The 19,230-nt window shown below is 38.1% G+C and overlaps 3 protein-coding genes across 3 annotated transcripts in view; 2 read left to right on the top strand and 1 right to left on the bottom strand.

The window, feature by feature from the left end:
• Nucleotides 1-19,230, bottom strand: part of CMSS1 (cms1 ribosomal small subunit homolog) — a 398,213-nt gene that overhangs the window by 318,304 nt on the left and 60,679 nt on the right. The gene's annotated exons all lie outside the window — the stretch shown is intronic.
• Nucleotides 1-19,230, top strand: part of LOC114226681 (filamin A-interacting protein 1-like) — a 123,863-nt gene that overhangs the window by 53,759 nt on the left and 50,874 nt on the right. The window lies entirely within an intron of this gene.
• LOC103301193 (filamin A-interacting protein 1-like) overlaps nucleotides 18,766-19,230 on the top strand; it is a 33,809-nt gene continuing 33,344 nt past the window's right edge. Inside the window, exon 1 of the mRNA XM_028134802.2 lies at nucleotides 18,766-18,834. The gene's annotated coding sequence lies outside the window, so the exon portion shown is untranslated. The remainder of the gene's footprint in view (nucleotides 18,835-19,230) is intronic.

Raw genomic sequence — 19,230 nt, 5'->3', positions numbered from 1 at the left:
GCAGGTGCGAGCGGGGCTGGTGCCGGCAGCAGGTGCAAGTGCTGGGCGGGACCGTGGTGCGTGGGAGCAAAGAATTTTCAGTAACCATCAGAGGCTTGCTCTGATGACAGAGACCAGTGCCCCCTTGGTCTGGCACCCCCGCTCATCTACTCCATCATCCCTCCACGGCCGACGCCCACCATGTTCCACGCTCTGCTGCCTGCTGCTGAGGCCTGCAATGTTTTGCGCATGCCCCCTGGTGGTCAACGCACGTCATAGCGACCAGTTGTTTGGTTGTTCCACTGTTTGGTCTATTTGCACATTAGGGTTTTATATATATAGATAGATATATGTGTGTGTCAAAAGTCCATCCGGCAAAGGACCTAAGTTAGACACTTCTCCAAAAAGGACATACAGATATCCAGTCGACATATGAAAAGTTTCTATGGGTCACTAACCATCAGAGAAATGCAAATTAAAACCACAATGAGGTATCACCCCACATTAGTCAGAATGGCTACCATCAATAAATCAACAAACAAGTGTTGGCCAGGATGTGGAGAAAGGGGAACCCTTGTACATTGTTGATGGGAATATAATTGGTGCAACCACTTTGAAAAGTAGTATAGAGTTACCTCATAAAAATAAAAAATGGAACTGTCTTTTGACCCAGCTATCCCACTTCTGGGACTATATCTGAAGAAACCCGAAACACTAATTTGAAAGAATATATGAACCTCTATGTTCACTGCAGTGTTATTTACAATAGCCAAGATCTGGGAGCAGCCCAAGTATCCTTCATGAGATGAGTGGATAAAAAATCTGTGGTACATTTATACAAGGAAGACTATTTGGCCATAAAAAGAAGAAAATCTTACCCTTTGCCACAGCATGGATGGACCTGGAGAGCATTATGCTAAGTGAAATAAGCCAGTCAGAGGAAGACAAGTACCATGTGATTTCACTCATATGTGGAATCTAATGGACAAAATGGACTAACAAATAAAATAGAAATAGTCTCATAGACAATAGACTGCCAGCTGTCAGAGGGGAGGGTAGTTGCAGAGCTGGGTGAAAAAAGGTAAACGGATTGAGCAACAAACAAACAAAAAACCCTCATAGACAAAGAAAACAGTAATCACCAGAGGGAAAGTGTATGGGGAGGAGGGTAGAAGAGTGTATAGGAGGAGGGATAAATGGTGATAGAAGGAGACTTAACTTTGGGTGGTGAACATGCAATACAATATACATACAATATACAATATATACAAAATAAATATACAATATACAAAGTACAAAGTCTGTCTGTTAGAAATTTGTCACTATAAAAAAATTGTTTAGACAATCTTCCTAGGTTTCTATTTTTAAAGAAAGATATTTTGGAAAGGATGATATTGGGCATAAAATACCAGAGCAAACATAGCCCTTGGGTATTGTGTAATTCCATGTAGACCAATTTATCTGAAATATCTTTCATCCCATTTATGCACAACACATTTCTAAAAATAATGCTATCTATAACATAGAAATACATTTTTCCCTAACAACCTTTCAAAATATGCAACAAAAATAATGTATCACATCTAAACTCTCAAATAAGCAATATTTAAACAAGGCTTCTTTTTAATACTAGAGGCCCGATGCATGAAATTCAGGCAAGGGGCTCGGACCTCGCAGCCACGGCGGCTGCCTTGGCCCTTGCAGCCCCGGCTTCATCCGGAAGGTCATCAGGAAGGTCGTCTGGTCTAATTAGCATATTATGCTTTTATTATTATAGATTCCCTTCTTTTTTGAAAGTTTGTTAAAATTTTTTATCTTTTTTCCTATACTAATATATTTTATAGAAATATATTTTAATGGCTTATTCAAGGAATAAAAATACCAATGTTAGAATATTAAATCAATACTTATGAGGAATCTAAATTGAAGGTAGAATATCTCTTAACACAGTCAGTCCTCAATTATTCATGGTGATTACAGACAAAGAAAATTTCATTTTGTCATGAGCAATGGATCCTTTCACGTGGTTTGTTTTGCCGCATGCACTTAAGCAGAAAGCTTTGACACACTATGGGAGCAGGGTCTCTTACAGAATTATCCTATAACCATCATCACCCATCCTGGACACCCTTTCTGGGTGAGGTAAAATGAGAGAAAGTGATATGATAGGAAAATAGGCACCAAATATAACCAGTTTAGGACCCCATTGCTTCCCATTAGTCTCAAAAACAAAACATTGATTTTCTACTTTCACTATTTTAGATTTCCCCTCAATTACACCACATCACCTAAGTACTTCATCAAAAGGCATCCACTATCTTAGCAATAATTTTAACCTTCAGAGAATGTAAACTATTCAAGATCTAAAAAAGAACTAGTACAAAAACTGCAAACACTGGTGTCAGGTAAATAAACACCAATCAGTTGATATATTTAAAGCCAAACTTTTAGTTGACTTTCCCCCCTTTGTTTTGAACTTATTTATTGTCAAAGCTACAAACAGTGGTCAGCAAACTTATTCTGTAAAGGACCAGGTAATAAATAGTTTATGCTTTGTGGGCCAGATGGTTTTATTGCAACCACTCAATTCTACTATTACAAGAAAATAACTACAGATAATATGTAAACAAATAGGTGGGGCTGTATTCAAAAAAATCTTTATGGGCACTAAAATTTGAATTTAATATAATGTTCACATATTAGGGACTATTATTACTTTGCTATTTCCAACTATTTTAAACTATAAAAAAGGTTCTTAGCTTGTGGGTGGCACAAATGTTGGTAGTGAGAAGAATATAAAACTTAGACAAGTCTTCTCCCTGTACATGTAAATATAGATAGAAATATCTGACTACAAACAAAACATTTTCTTTAGACTACCTTATTAGGTATCCATTTTTAAAGGATGAGATCAGACATTTAAAAAATCATGCCAATTATAATAAAGCAGGATAGTGGGAAAGAAGGTACAGAATAGTTGGGTTCTATAGCATTGACACTGGTTTAAACCATATTTACAGATCCTATATAATAAAAGCCTAATGTGCTAAGTGTCTGACCATTAGTTCAACCAGTCACTATGATGAGCACTCACCACCAGGGGGCAGACACTCTGACCTGTAGGTTAGGTTGCTGCTGGGGTCTGGTTGATCAGGATTGGGCAAGACAGGCCGGACACACCCTGGAGCCCTCCTGTGTTCCCTCCCCAGAGGCCAACCTCCTGAGGTCCCTCCCCGGCCCCGATCATGCACCAGTGGGGTCCCTCAGCCTGGCCTGCAGCGATCAAGCTGAACAGGTTCTCCAACATCCCCCAAGAAATCACAGATTGCGAGAGGGCGCAGACCAGGCTGAGGGACCCCACCAGTGCACAAATATATGCACCGGGCCTCTACTATCCTATCTAATAAAGAGGGAATATGCTAATTGACCCTCACACCATTGTAAAGATGGCAGCACCCACAGCCAATAAGGAGGGGATATACTAAGTAACTGCCCCGCCCTCAAAGATGGCGGTACCCACAGCCAATAAGGAGGGAATATGCTAATTGACTGCCACGCCTTCAAAGATGGGAGTGCCCACAGCCACAAGATGGCAGCGCCCAGTTCCCTCAGCCCCTCAGCCACCCAGGACTGGCCCAAGGTGCAGGCAAGCCTCGGTGGCGGCTGCCCAGCTGACGCCCAAGGCACAGGCAATGCTCAGATGGTGGCTGCCCAGCCACCCAGGGCTGGCCCAAGGCGCAGGGAAGCCTCGGATGGCGGCTGCCCAGCCGCCCAGGGCCACCTGAGGCTCGTGTAACCAGGGCTGGCCAAGGCTTGCACTGCTGGCAGTGGCAGCAGCAGAGGTGTGACGGAGCATTGCCTTCCCCTGATTGCCAGGTCGCCTCCTGCCCCTGAGGGCTCCCAGACTGTGAGAGGGGGCAGGCCGGGCTGAGGGACCCCCCCCTCCAGTGCATGAATTTTCACGCACTGGGCCTCTAGTATTTACATATTTACAGATACTAAAAAGTCCTTTGTTCATGGTAATATTATTAATATTATCAAGGCCCAAATAAAAATTAACACTGACTGCCTGGCCTGAGGGGCTAAGTTGGTTGAGGGTGCTCCTACACACTGAAATGTTGCCAGTTCGATTCCAGGTAAGGGTACATGCCCAGGTTGCGAGTTTGATCCCCAGTCAGGGAGTGTACAGAAGGCAACTGGTTGTTTCCCTCTCTCTCCTCTTCTCTCCCCTCCCCACTTCCTCTCTCTAAGCATGTCCTCGAGTGAGAATTAGAAAAATAATAACACTGACTGATTTTTTCCCCACAACCTGAACTAAAGTTAAGTTTTATCAAGTAGTTAATTAAATATTAGAAACTTAAAGGCTGATAATGTTCTCTGTCATAACCATTTCTGAGCAAAAAAGCAAAAAGAAATTTGTTAAAAAAAATGTTTCTCTCTAGTACTTTTAACCAATATAACAATAGGATGTAATTAAATTTTAGAGATTTAAAACCTATTTCCTATTTATTAATCATTTATGACATGTATTAATCATGTTAAGGGCATATTCAGTGCCCTTAATATACATTGATTTTTCTCTTCTTAAGAAAATTATTTTTTTCAAAGGAAATCATGTGCTTTCAATTTGTTAGAAGCTAAATATTGGTTATTGCATAGTTTCTGGAGCAAAAACATCAAATCCTTGCCCTTTAAGGTAACTTGTGGAATCTTAAACTACTGAACAAAGGTTTAGTTACTATGACAACAAATGTATCATAAATATTGTTATTGTATAATTATCATTTAAAAGAAGAGCATGCCTGAAGACAGTAATTTGGGGCCCATTTCTCTGTTCTCAGCCCTTCAAAGTGACTGTTCTTAAGTGCTTCCCCATTTTTTGTTTTTACTACTTTCATAGAGAAGCATATTTCCTAACTAGGTCTGTCTTTCCTCCTTTGAGAACCTTTTTCTCAAAACCTCTGTGTATGGAGCTTAATGGTTTAAGGTGCCTGCCATTCATGAAAAAACGAAACAAAAACTCTAGAAAATATATACATTCCCCACACAGAAATGCTCTATTAATGGGGCATGCAGACTTTTTAAAGTAAAATAGCCCTCTATGGAGGAGCATACCAATTATGTGGCTAACATCAGGGTAACAAATTTTCCCTTGCCGTCCTATTGCCATATGCCTGTCATTTTCTCCCTATAGTTTCCATTCACTGTTTCAAACATGTGTTGCCACTTATTTGCCAGAAAAGGAATCTCTGAACTACCCCCTTTATGTATGATGAAATGGCAGACGGAACGGAGCCAGAGAGAGCCCCATTAGTAGTTATTCACACTCTGTTTTCTCTTAACTTCCTTTTCTCTAAAGTTTATTCCTCATATGCTTGAAAGGATGTGTAATCATAAAGACATCTATGACTCATGCTTTAGAATATAGAATCACAGTAATTCCCTATAGAGCAAATGGTTCTCTCTTCCATTGAGCTGCATGCCTCCTCTGTAAAAAGCCTATCTTTACAGCTTAGCACTTGATCAAACATAGGTGACGGGCTCCTTTGTCAACCCTCACCAAATATCAACATTATTTTCTTTTCTAGCAATCATGGCTAGAGTTTACTCAACATTTAACCACAGTCTTTTAATAAGGCACCTGTTCATGGGTTCAGGTTGCTAGGGGATTGATTAACCTGAGTCAAACGGAGAAAACACCGCAGAGATTAGTAAAGAAGAAGGGGTTTTCTGTCAAAGATGAACAGGATTTATGGAGATAAAATGTGGAAGTCTGGTGTAATATGTACAGTAACAATAAACAAATGCTTATTTTAGTCTGCATTGATTGTCCTCTTCTGGCTTACTGAAACCAATCTATAGGTCAAAAGCATTGCCATGGATTAATAGTTATGTTATTATTGAACGAAGTTCCTTAAACTATATCTGGCAGATACTACCAGGAATTTTGTCTTTTCTGTTAAAGGAGACAGGCCCAAAAAATAAGCTCTTGTTCATGAGCCAAAAGGAAATACAGTAGCCTGAAAAACCCACAAATATTACCATTCATATGTTATGGGATATGGTTAAAAAAAAAACAAACAGCAAAAAGAAACCACACACACACACACACACACACACACACACACACACACACACACACACACACAATAAATAAATAAATAAACCCCAGTCCTGCTGAGCAACAGTCCACTAAATCTATGAAGCCAACTGCAAAGCTAGTTGAATCATGATTCATCCTTTAAAGGAGAATGGTTTCAGTTTTTCCAGCCATGAACATGGGTGACTGCAAGTTGACTAAAAGAACATACTATCATGTTTGAACCTTGGAGAGCTAAGAATAAAATATATTAAGTTTAACAATTCTGACCACATAAAATACATACAGGCATTTCTGGGATGCCGAACACCTGACTTGTGAATGTTCCCTCTTATAAAAGGCCAGCCTACATTCTGCTAGAAAGGATGACACCTGGAGGGCAAGTGTATTTCCAAAGGTACTTAATTTTCTTCAGGCTGGTTTGCCAAGGCTGTCATACGTACAACAGGGAGGTAGTCACCTGGAATCCAAAGTGGGAATCTGAAACACATTTGCTAATAAATATCATGTTTTCTGTAAAACACAGGCTCCCAGCTAATCTCCCAAAAGCTATCTGACACCAAATATAGTTTAAATTCTATACATTTGCAAGAATATTGTTTTTCACCACATGCTGTAATAATCACATTATGTGTAAATCTGTGAGCTATATTACTTAGCTACAATATCACCATAATATCTCAGCTACCTACATTCAGGTTTTCAGCCTTATTATGCGTTTAATAAGCCTCCTTGTCCTAGAATGAGAATCAACTCTCTATTTAATGGGGAAATATCTTTCAAATAAACCTTTGAAATTTTTTTGCAGGATGGGCAACTTCCTACATTTTGAAGATTAAAGTATGCACTTTCCTCCTTGCTGTAAGAATACAAATTGCTCTAAGATCTATGCAAATTTAGCATTACCCCACGTTTCTTACTTGAACAAAAGAAACCATAAGCATCCTAGCTGGTTTGGCTCAGTGGATAGAGCGTCAGCCTATGGACTGAAGGGTCCCAGGTTCGATTCCAGTCAAGGGCACACGCCCAGGTTGTGGGCTCCATCCCCAGTGTGTAGTGTGTAGGAGGCAGCCAATCAATGATTTTCTCTCATCACTGATGTTTCTATCTCTCTCTCCCTCTCCCCTCCTCTCTGAAATCAATATATATATATATATATATATATATATATAAAGAAAACCATAAGCAACAGTCTTTAACAGCATAACCTTTTCCCCCTGCCAAAAAACAAGAAATCGTTATTCATGGAAAATAGAGAACACCCCAGCACACGAGAATAATGTGGCAGTGAAACCCCACGGCTAAGCCAGAGCTGTAGATCCTCCTTAGTGGTTGTACATCTTATGCAGCCACAACAGAGGAGCAAATGGGGCAGAACTTTACCTGCAGTTCTCAGGGCCACTTTCTCTTATACCTCTCTAGAGGCAGAACTTCTTCCTCTGCCTGGAAAGGTACTTCATTTATGTACCTGTGTAATTCACTTAGTTTTTAACTAGTGTAGCTCCTCTTCCATATTAATAGATCTCCAATTAATTCCTAGCTGCAAATTCCTTGAAGCAGAGGATTTGTCTTATTTTTCACCATAGAGCACAAAACTTGGATGTAATAACAGAAAGGAAAGGAAGTTTAATGCAGCCTATTGATATGTTGGTTAAGTAGCTTTCTTCTCCTCAAATTTATCTCACTTAAAATAGTAGGTATTTAATAAGAAAATTTACAGAAATAATAGAAATATTTGTGGATTCAGCAAAGAGGGAGTCAGATTTTTAACTTTAAAGATGCCTCTGGAGTTAGTGGCAAAATCTAATTATATTTTAAAATATCTACATATGTATTCTATAAAGAGACATTGATAAACAAAATCATTCTCATTAGCACAGAACTTTACTTCTCTATCATATAAAAATACAAATAAATTATCTAAAAAGCATAGTGAGTTGTAAATATTAACGCATTTAGAGGTTATTTTATAAAGACAGCCAATTCTGATAACTTACATTAAAAGAATTAGCTATTTGCTTTCATCAAACAAACTACATAATTTTTAGGTGTCCACTATAATAGAAAAAAATCTATAAAATCTTATACCTTAAACAGCTATTATCTAGTCTTAGATTGGAGAAAAGACTTGAAATTCTACAAAATGGACAATAATATTTTTGAGCTTACCATTCAAAAATACCTAGATTTAAAAAATGTTGTTACTGGATATGGAGATACCTGAACGTAAAAGGATGTGTCTCAGAGTCCCCAGATTTCCTCATAGGTACACCTTAAAAGAACGGACACACAGCATCCTGCATTCATCTAAGCACTGCATGGCCACTCGTATCTACAGGCACCACTGGAGCCCCCACTTCTTTGTTCTTTGAAGGCTGACCACGGCCATCAAATATGAAGATCTGACTTGGGATGAGGGCTGCAGACCTATGACTGAATAGTTAGATTGTTAAGGACTTCAAGTCATTCCCTCTTGAAAATCATCTTCAGGAGCTCATTCCCCCAACTCCTAGCTGAGGACAGAGCAACTGCAATACAGTGATAAGGAAAACACACAAACACACATAAGCAGGTACTACAATCAACACTTGCACACATATGTAGGTACTCACATTCATCTACTTAAGAAAAATAATGAGCCCAGGAGGTGTGGCTGCACCAAGAGGTCAGTGATTCAATTCCAGGTCAGGGAATATGCCTGTGTTGTGGACTTGACCCCCAAGGAGGGGATGTGCAGGAGGCAGCCGAGTGACGTTTCTCTCTCATCAATGTTTCTATCTCTTTCTCCCTCTCTTTTCCTCTCTCTAAATATCAATAAAAACACAAGTAAAAAATTATAAATTAAAACAAATTTTAAAGAAAGGTAATAAATGAATAAACATCGGAAAACAAATAATGGTTTCTATGATATTTAAAACAAACTTACGGTAGTCACCAAATCATATCAATAAAACAATGATCTGGCAATAAAATATGGCAACATCCCAGTACAAAGCCTTAGGCAGGTGACTTAACTTAACTTGTTTCTTCCAACTAAAAGTTTGGTCTTTAGCAAAATCAGAAAACACTGGCAGCAGAACCCTCAGAAACAAAAACATTTCTATCCATTGAACCTCTTCAATTTTGTTACTACTTTGTTTCTATTTTAAAACTAGTTTCCTTTTTTTTTTTTTTTTAAGTGAAAAAGAATGATAGTGAATTAAGAGAAAGGGAACAATCTGGGGAGAAAGGAAGTAAACTATTACCTGAACTCTTTCTAAATCAGAACTATAGAATATAGAAACATGAGCCGGAAGGTCAGCATAATGATCAATTTCATTATTATTATAGCTGAGATTCTTAAGAAGCACTAATAATAATTCTTAAGGAGCACTAATAATAATTCACTTTGTCAAACAAAATATTCTATGAGAATAAGCAGAATAAATTCAGCCCACAGAAAAATGTCATGTTAAACGAAAAAGATTAACACGTGACATGATATCAGCATTCACTTTCCACAGAAAAAAAGAAATTTCTGATTTTATCAATAAAGCATTACATCTGTTGCTTCTATTCCATAGTTACTAAAGGCTAAAGGCAAGGAACAGTCTCTCAAATAAAGCCAGAGAAATGACAGTAGAATCAGGGCTACTGATATTTAAATACCCCAGACAGAATGCAAAACATATTTAATATGTTAAAAATAAAAGGGGGGGCTTAAAGAATAATACACTATCAATGGCCAAATTAGAGAGAATAAAGAGAAACTTTTGGAAATGAAAAATAGAATTGCAGATCAGCAATGAGAATTATTTAACTGGAAGAAAAATCTGAAGAAATTATAAAATACAGTCTAAAGAGCTAATGAGATGGAACAACTGGAAGAGTAGTTAAGGGATATGAAGAACAGAGTAAGAAGGTCTAACATGTGTCTGTTTAAAAGGTAAGGAGAAAAAAAAGTTTCCAGAAGTCACATTTGATGAGTTAATATTGGCTGAGAAATTTCCAGAACTGAAAAGACACGGGTCCACATATTCAGGAATCTCAATGAAACTCAGAAAGGATAAAAATAAATCTGTACTTAAATACCTAATAATGAAATTGCAGAATATCAAAGACAAAGGGAAAATCGTAAAAGCAGCTACAGAGAAGCTGACTGACTTTTTAACAGTAACATGGGAAGCCAGAAGTCAGTGGAATAAATAACTTCAATGGGCTGATAGAAAACAAGAATCAACCTAGAAGTCTATACTCAAAATTAAAATCTTCCCAAGAACAATGGCATAATATAAAAATGTGTTCAAATAAGTAAAAAGAGAGCATCTGCAAAGAGCTGGCTTCCAGTAAAAGAACTTCAAAAGGATGCATTTAGATTAAAGGAAAGTGATCCCAGATGGAAGTCTGGAATAAAAAAAAAGGATTGATGAGCAAAGAAAGTGGTAAACATACTGGTATACCTAAAGCAACACTGATTAAAAAATAATAGATGATGAGAGCATCTTGTAAATTAATAAAGAACTATAATAGATGACAACAATATATATTGGAGGGTATGCTCAGTGTTAAAGTATTCCAAAGTCCTTAAATTTTTTAGACAAGATTTAAAATTCTGATAGATTTTAAAATTTGACAATTTAACTTGTGAGGAAGCCAGTTTTCTATTTGGAATAAAATGGGCTTGATGGGGAAGTAACAAATCCCTGGAACTGTGCAGCACTGACTAATGAAACTGACTAATGACACCTAATGTATATGCACCAGCTCCGAGAAAGAAAGTTAAAGTTCTCATTTAAGAGATAATTGAATTCAATATTACAAGGCTTTTGAAACCACTTCCAGTTGTGTAGTTTATGAGGCAGGTTGGATATGTAATGACATAAATTTTAATAGGACTTCTCCTATAGAGAATGACCAATTGGCAAGCATGCAAGGCAATGGTATTAAATAATAACACAGAATTAATATTAGAAGCTCAGACCTCTCTATTAAATTTTTGGCCAGAATTGTCAACAAATGGCCAATCTTAATGACTTGAATTAATTATCATCAACATACAAATTTCCAATTAAAAAGAAATGCAATAAAATGATTGCGCTGTTAATAAATAAAGTGAACAACTAGCTCATTAATGCTCCAAATTAGTTCTGTAATTTACCTAAACATAGGTAAATTATTCTAATATTAATTAGGATTTCTCTTTTTGACAGTTCTAACCCCATTGTTTAATTAAGCCATTTTTGAATTTTCACATTTCCCAACAGAGATATGCAAACCCAGAAAATGTAGTGGCTGAGTCACCAATTTACTGTTGACATTGGGGCTAATCCTTTAGCCTCTCTGAGCTCCAATGATCTCATCTAAGAGGGAACAAGATGAGGCAACAAATAGAGATGTTTTTGAAGGCCTTTTTACACTCGAAAAAATGTGACTTTACGAAACAATCATCCTTCATAATAAAACTCAAAGCACATTTCTTAGTCTTAATTTGTTCATTATTTTTCCCAGAGAAGACATCTTTAGCCATAACACAGGGAACTGAAGCATTTAGTCTATGAGATAGTTTAATCCATCCTTGGTATTCAGAAGAAGTTGCCCCACTGAAGGAAAAGATTTTACGGTTAGACTCCACCTTCACACCAAGCAGTAATTACTATAAAGTAATGGGCAAAGCAGAAGTGGAGAGGAACCATTTCACTCCTATTTTTCTTTTCTTTTTTTGTTAATTGTCACCTGAGGATATTTTTTCCACTGATTTTTAGAGAGAGTTGAAGGGAGGGGGAGAGTTGAAGGGAGGAGGAGTGAAGCGGGGGAGGGAGAGAGAGAAACATCGATGCTAGAGAGACATATTGATTAGTTGTCTCCCGCATGTGCTGGGGATCAAGCCTGCAACCAAGGCATGTGCCCTTGACTGGAATTGAACCCTCAACCTTTCTGTCTGCAGGCTGATGCTCTAACCACTAAACAAACTGACTAGGGCTCACTCCCACTTTTCCTTACTTCTTCCGTGTTTTATTTCCTCAGGCCTTCTAGACCTATGTCAATTAGTTTACATGATTAAAAGTTAATTCTCATGCATTGGTATATTTGAGTTTCCAATGATAAAAGGAAACATATACTAAACATAACTTACCCATTTTTTACCCTTAGTTAGCCAACTATTCCAGTTACATCTTAAACAGCTCCACTGACCTCCAACTAATAAAACCTGTTAAATTGTACTTTAAACCCAAAGGTCTTTTTTCACAAATATTTACCCCGAAATCAAGCTCCACAACTACACAGAAAATTTGTCAGAATGGTTTCTTTAAAAATGTATTACCTAAAACAGATAAGGTGTACAAACTATTTGACAAGGCCCCTTTAAAAAATGGACTGGACAAAGCATTGAGAACAATCTGTACTGGCAAGGGACAAAAATGATCTAATAGGTCTTTTCCGTCTCTAATTTCTGTGATTTGAGGATTTTTTTAATCCTGCAGTAATACTTTTGAGTTCAACAATTTCTCAAAACTATTATTAGTTACCAAGGAAACACAAAATGTTTGCAGGAATAAATAAGCAAATGGACTGGACCTAAACAGCAGGCTTTTCCTGCTTTCCATTTAATAATTCTATGGTGGCGTCATATTATCAATTCTTCATTCTCTCCAAGTCATTTTGCTCACCTACTGGCAGCTCACTAGAGGCACATAGCCAACTCACAGCATCCCATGTAAACCAAGACCAAAAGGTCTCTAAACAGAAGATTCTCTATTAGACACAGACATCCCTACTTTATTTAGGGAAGAACAAAAACCATGGCAATACCAGGGGATAGTAAGCAGTGATTGACTTTGTGACTACCATTTCTAGGGAAAATATGCAAATATGCTTTTTTTTTTTTAATAACTCAATGTCTATAGAAACTCCATGAGCATGGTTAAAATACATTTAATAAAGGTAAAAGACGCATAATACACACATATGCCCACAGGATGAAAACAATTATACTTCACAAATGTTTAGAAAATAACTAAAAAGAAATGGAAGTACATCAAATTGTTAATAGTTGGCAGTATTCAAATAGGAGGACTAGGTGCAAAATGTCTTCTAGTTTTCTACATTTTGCAAATTATCATGGCACTGAACTATTTTTGAATTAATTTTAAAGCCACAAAATAATAATCATTTTAAAGTTCACAAAGGGCTTTCCATTCCCTAGTATCACCACTGACACTGTTGCTAAAATCAGCCCAAGTGAGCTCTTAAGGGTATTGGTCCCTGTTCTAAAATCAAATTAGGTGGAGTATGAATAGGAACAGTTGAAGAGTCTCTAGAAACTTCAAGGACTATGGAGGCCTGGAAGGGGAGATTTGGGCTGCAGATAAGTGAGAGGGTCTGTATGTAAATCCACGTTCCCTATAGGCCATTAACCGCTGGTGAAAGGCTCTCACTCTCAGTGCACAGAGGAAGTGCTGCGCTGCCTGGGGAAATGTTTTGTGTGGGCATGTAAATGTACAGAGCTAGGTAGATGCCACCTGAGGAACAGAAAGAAGAGTGAAAGGAAGAGGTTAGTAAGAAAACTGCCCCTGGCATGGAGAGAAGGTACTTTCACCCCTCAGACTTTCCTTCTGGCTCTCCATTTTAAAGTTGCCCACCTGTGTGCTCAGCCTCGGCCTTCCTCATAAACTGTGTGGCAATAGAGGAGAGGTCAGGTTTGCCTGAAGTTCAGAGGCAGTTCAGAGGCGAAGCTGCTTTGCAAGAAGGCTGCCAATGAGGTGTCAGAATGTTCCCTGAGATTGAGTACCTTAGTGCCAAAAGCACACACTCTGACCAATCAACTGCAGCCTAACAAAGCAGGACCACAGAATTCTGCCTCTTCCCATGCTGTCTGTCCTGCATCTGTCCCACTCTGTTCAGCTTCTCATACAGGACCATGCCCATTATAAGAATTGTTGATTTTTTCTTTGCATGCTATAGTGTTTCAACATACACTACAGAGATAAAGGAGCAAATGTGTCGCATTCAAAGTTAGCATTACTATTCCACATCCTGCAGCAGAGCTTTCAGGGAGCACATATCACCCCTCAATTGATGAATGAACCCGTAATGAAAATTGTGGGCAGCTGAAAGAAAGGTTCAGTTAATTATGAACACTGCTTCTCTGGCACTTATTTGGATGACTGGAAGACTTCACCAGCACAAGAAGAAACAAAGGCAGGAAGACAGGACATGAAAGAAAATAAGAACAGTTACTTCACAAAGAGGAACTGGCTTTGACATGCTTAGTAACATGTTAATGGTATATTAAAAGTTAAATAACAAGAACATTGTGGACATTACTAATACTAGTTGCTGTGGTATTGTAATAACATAGCATTAGCTTGAACCATGGGAAACAGCTGATATTCAACTGTTTTTGACTATCTAACAAAAGTGACTTCACACAGTTCAACAGAATCAATACATCTTAGTTCCCAGCCTTGTGGCCTATAAACCCGTCTTAAACATTAGAAGGCAATTAGATTGGTAGGAAAATTCCCTTGTATTATTTCCAAATAACAACTTAAACCTATTGCTGCTTTGAATCATAAATCCAGATTTCTAATTGAAGAAAGGACTTTAATTTGTAGATGTGATTATTTGTAAGAAATTCCTGATTATAAAATAACAAGACTCATATAGCAATTGTACAGTAAAATTTTCCTTAAAAGGAAGTAAAATTTTCTCAGCCAAGACTGAGGCACAGTGTTCATAACTCTTTTCATAATAAATGTATGTCAGAAGCCAAGAGAACAAAAATTATATCTCAAAGAGAATGTTGGTGAAAAGACGGAAATAAATAAAAGTCTGCTGGTCACCTCATGTGGCCACTGGAGCATAATACCAATGGCTGGCTGGAGTTTGTGATATAAGACACAGGGTGTTCTTCTGACAAAGATCCCCCTACCTCAAGACCCTTTACTTTCATCTGATGGAAAACTGTCATAACATTCTAATTTTATTAGAACAAGACATGCTGCTAACACCCTCAAGAAAACTGTCTTAGTAAATATACAGATCCAATGTGAACAATACTCCCTAAGGGTAGCTCTGGTGTGTGGCCTACAAAGAGGGTGAGTCTTAGTTTTCTTAGTTCAATGTTCAATCTAGAAAATACCAGGTGTCCTGGTTAATAATGTGGATTTTTTCAGGAGTTACACATATGTTGATATTTATGTGATTTGATATGTATGCTATTTTGTTGTATTGACAACAAGCTTCAAAACTTCATATGCCAAATTTTCTGACGGTGTTAACATCATAGATATTTTTATGCTTAATAATGTCAAATTTCATGCCAAAAAAAGAGCATTTGCAGGAAGTTTCAATTCATTACTTTATTTTGAAGAAAAGTGCTGCTGAAAGTTATAATATATTTCAGGAAGCTTATGGTGAACATGCTCCATCTCAAGATACTTGTGAACGCTGGTTTAAACGTTTAAAAGTGATGATTTCGATGTGAAAGACAAAGAATGTCCAGGTCAACCAAAAAAATTTGAAGACCAACAATTACAAGCATTATTAGATGAAGATGCGTGTCAAACTCAAAAACAACTTGCAGAAAGATTAAACATTGCTCAGCAAACAATTTCCTATCATTTACAAGCAATGGGAAAGATTTTAAAGGAAGGAAAATGGGTGCCACATCAACTGAACGAAAGACAAATGGAAAACCGAAAAGTCACCAGTAAAATGTTGCTTCAATGGCTTGAAAGAAAGTCTTTTTTGCATCGAATTGTGACTGGCAATGAAGTGGATTTACTTTGAGAATCCCAAACGCACAAAATCATGGGTTGATCCAGGTCAACCATCAACATCAACTGCAAGGCCAAATCGCTTCGGAAAGAGGACAATGCTCTGCATTTGGTGGGATCAGGAAGGTGTGGTGTATTATGAGCTTCTAAAACCAGGTGAAACAGTTAATACTGATCGCTGCCGACAACAAATAATCAATTTGAACCACACTTTGATTGTGAAACCACCAGAATGTTCCAGAAGACACGGCAAAGTAATTTTGCTTCATGATGACGCACCATCACACACTTCAAAACCAGTTAAAGATCCATTGAAAGATCTTGCCTGGGAAGTATTAACCCACCCGCTGTATTCACCAGACCTTGCTCCTTCAGATTACCACTTGTTCCGATCAATGGCACACGCACTTTCTGAGCAGCACTTCAAAACGTACAAAGAAGTGGAAAATTGGGTCTCTGAATGGTTTACCTCAAAACAAGAAAAGTTCTATTGGGATGGTATCCACAAATTACCTGGAAGATGGGGGAAATGTGTAGCCAGCGATGGACATTACTTTGAATAAAGCACTTTTGATGTTTCTCTTCAAATTATCATGTTCTCTTTGATTACAAAATCCTCATTATTAACTGGTACACCTGGTAGAGATGTTTTGAGTAGATTAAATGGTGGAGTGCACATAGAACACTAAATACAGTGATTGGCATGAATTTGAATTAAGAGCTCAACAAATGAGTTCATATTGGCTCCGTAAAAGAGTGGGCAGTACCACAACCTCAGTAGGAACTGAGTCATAACTGGTCAGAGACCAGTACTTCAGGGAATAACAGCACCAGGCAAGGCACACAAGGCGTAGGAGTCCTAATCCTCTTTATTCTCACCTCAAAAGCCCTAGACGACTCTTGTATTCACTTAACTTCTCGGTTCTTCAGTTATTCCAGCTGAAGAGAAGGAGGAACTAATACTGACAAATTTTACAGAAGTGGGATATATAAATACAAAGCATGAGTACAAAAATGTGAGAAGTAAATAAAAGGCAGTGTCAAATGTTAAGAAACCTCTGTACCCAGCAAAAGAAAAAAGGAAGCAAAACAAGTTACAAATACTAGTTTAAAGTACAGGTACTTTATGTTACCAGTTTGAAGCTGAGATTCAGGTGTTTATGCTTCATGCACCTTTCATAACAGTAATTTCATCTTATGTGTAATAAATGAAATCTAGCATAAAAGTCCCAAAAAGGATGTTTAGTAAGCACAAAGCAAGCATAAGAGACTAAAAAGATTCAAATGCACTTTACAAGTATAAGGCAGAGTAATAAAACTAACAGACCAACATATAAAAGGTTAATATAAAATTGCAAATCAAATATTAAATTCAGTTGAACAGTATGGTCTTTCACTTCTCTTACAGTAGTATATGTACAATAGTGTCAACAATAAAAAATTGAAATTAAAAAACATACCAGTATATATGAAAAGCAGAGGTTAGTTTAATTTAGGCTTCTCCGTAGGCAGGTAGAGTGATCTAGAATTGTCTAAGTGAGCTGACAATTTAGCAATGATGATGCATTTATTTTTAAACCCTGCATCTTTTTTCCACACCATTTTCACTAACTGTACATTCTCTGTAATCAGCCTATTTCACTCCACACTAAGAAAATGAAACAAGCACACTATTTTAATTATTCTTGTTTGACAAAACATGTGGAAACAATAGTTCTATAGACATGTACATCATAATAGGAAGCAATTCTATCTTAATGTAATTTAAAAAGAGTTAAATAGACTCAAGTTATTAAAACTATTCAATTAATTTGAAGCTTGCAAATAAGGCAGCCACATATCTAATTTATTTAGCAGATTCATAGAGTTGGCTAGGACTTTAGAGATTACTTCTCTTATTGATGTGCAAAATAATTAGGAGGCTAAATCTCCTAATTCAATAATATTTGGTCAGTTTCCTTTTTCTGATCATGTCTTTTGTTTGCTGATAGACGAGAACAAATGGATTAAAAATGGTTCTAAAGTTCTATTTTTATACTTTTTTGTATTGGAAGTACAGCAGCAAACATTTAATTTCTTTAATAAATATTTTCCCTGCCAAATAGAAAGATTAGTTTTATCTACTTTCATTAAAACACAGGCAAGCAGAAATAAGGAACGAAGAGTTTCTTTCAGGAAAAAACACTGAAAAAATAAGATTTCATCTGGCCTTCCCATCATCACTTGAAGAATTGTTTGGTAGTTACATCATCAGGAAATAAAATACTATCCTCTGAGGACCCCTACTCTTTACAAAGAGGAAAGAGAAGGTTTGAAGTCTAACTCACCCCCAGAGATGTCTCAAAGCAAAAAAAGACTTCTGGCTTTCCTCTCCTGCCTCCCCCCAAGCAAGAAAAAAACAAATGTACAAAAATGTATTTACAAAAGTTTAAATAGAATTACAGATGTGTTTGTAAAGTATGTGATTGTCTAACCACTAAGCTGTACACTTGAAGCTAATACAAAATATTATTGAATATAAACTATAATTAAAATAAAACAACAGTATTTTTAAAAGCACAGGATGTGTATTTAAGAATCCTAAGTAATAATAGCAGCTTTAGAGCCCCAGAGCAGAGAGAGAAAAGTACAAGCGGATCGACCATGACCCCCAATGACTTGGTTTGCCCGGGAGGAGCGCGCCAGCGTCCCAGGCCCGCCGCCCATTCCTCTCTGCGGGCAGCCCGGGACCCAAGGTCCGCTCCTAAGGTCTGAGCGTCGGAGGAGCCCGGCACGTTGCTGCGCCGCCAGCACCGCGGGTCTGGCTGTCACCGGCGCCGCCGCCGCCCGCGCCGCACACGCGGAGCGCCTTATAAGGCAGCGCAGTGACGTAACGCCCATAGGCCGGGCGCGCTCGGCGCCCAGCTCGCATTGTTCGGGCGACTCCCGGAGCGCGCACAGCCCGCTCGCAGCGCGGCGCAACTGCGGCCCCCGCCCGGCCCGGCGCAGGCAGCTCAGGTAAGCCCGGGAGAGCCGCTCTGCTCCAGCAAGGGGCACTGCTGCCAGAGAGCCAGAGAGTCGGTAGGTAGCTTTTAAAGTTATCAGCATCATGAACTCAGACAGGTTTCAAAAAGCGCATCCAATGAACTCTAGCGTCAAAACTTTTTCCAACGCCTACAAAACTTGAAAGGAAAAGTTTTCTTTGATGGAGGAAACAGATTTGGGATTTAATTTTAAATGTTGAGAGGTGGGGGACGACTATATATTACATAAGCTTTCCAAGTGAGCTTACACATTGAATCCTGCCTGTATTGAGAAATCTTTGGGGACAGGGTGGAGGGAAGTATATTGTAATACAACAATGCTATCCTCCTGGTCTTCTCTCTCCTCGGACTGAAACTCCCTTAAGAGCAG

The sequence above is a fragment of the Eptesicus fuscus genome, chromosome 3 (assembly GCF_027574615.1).
Source record: "Eptesicus fuscus isolate TK198812 chromosome 3, DD_ASM_mEF_20220401, whole genome shotgun sequence".
NCBI classification, from domain to species: domain Eukaryota; kingdom Metazoa; phylum Chordata; class Mammalia; order Chiroptera; family Vespertilionidae; genus Eptesicus; species Eptesicus fuscus.
Note: the sequence above shows the minus strand (reverse complement) of the source record. Positions and strands in the feature narration are given on the sequence as shown.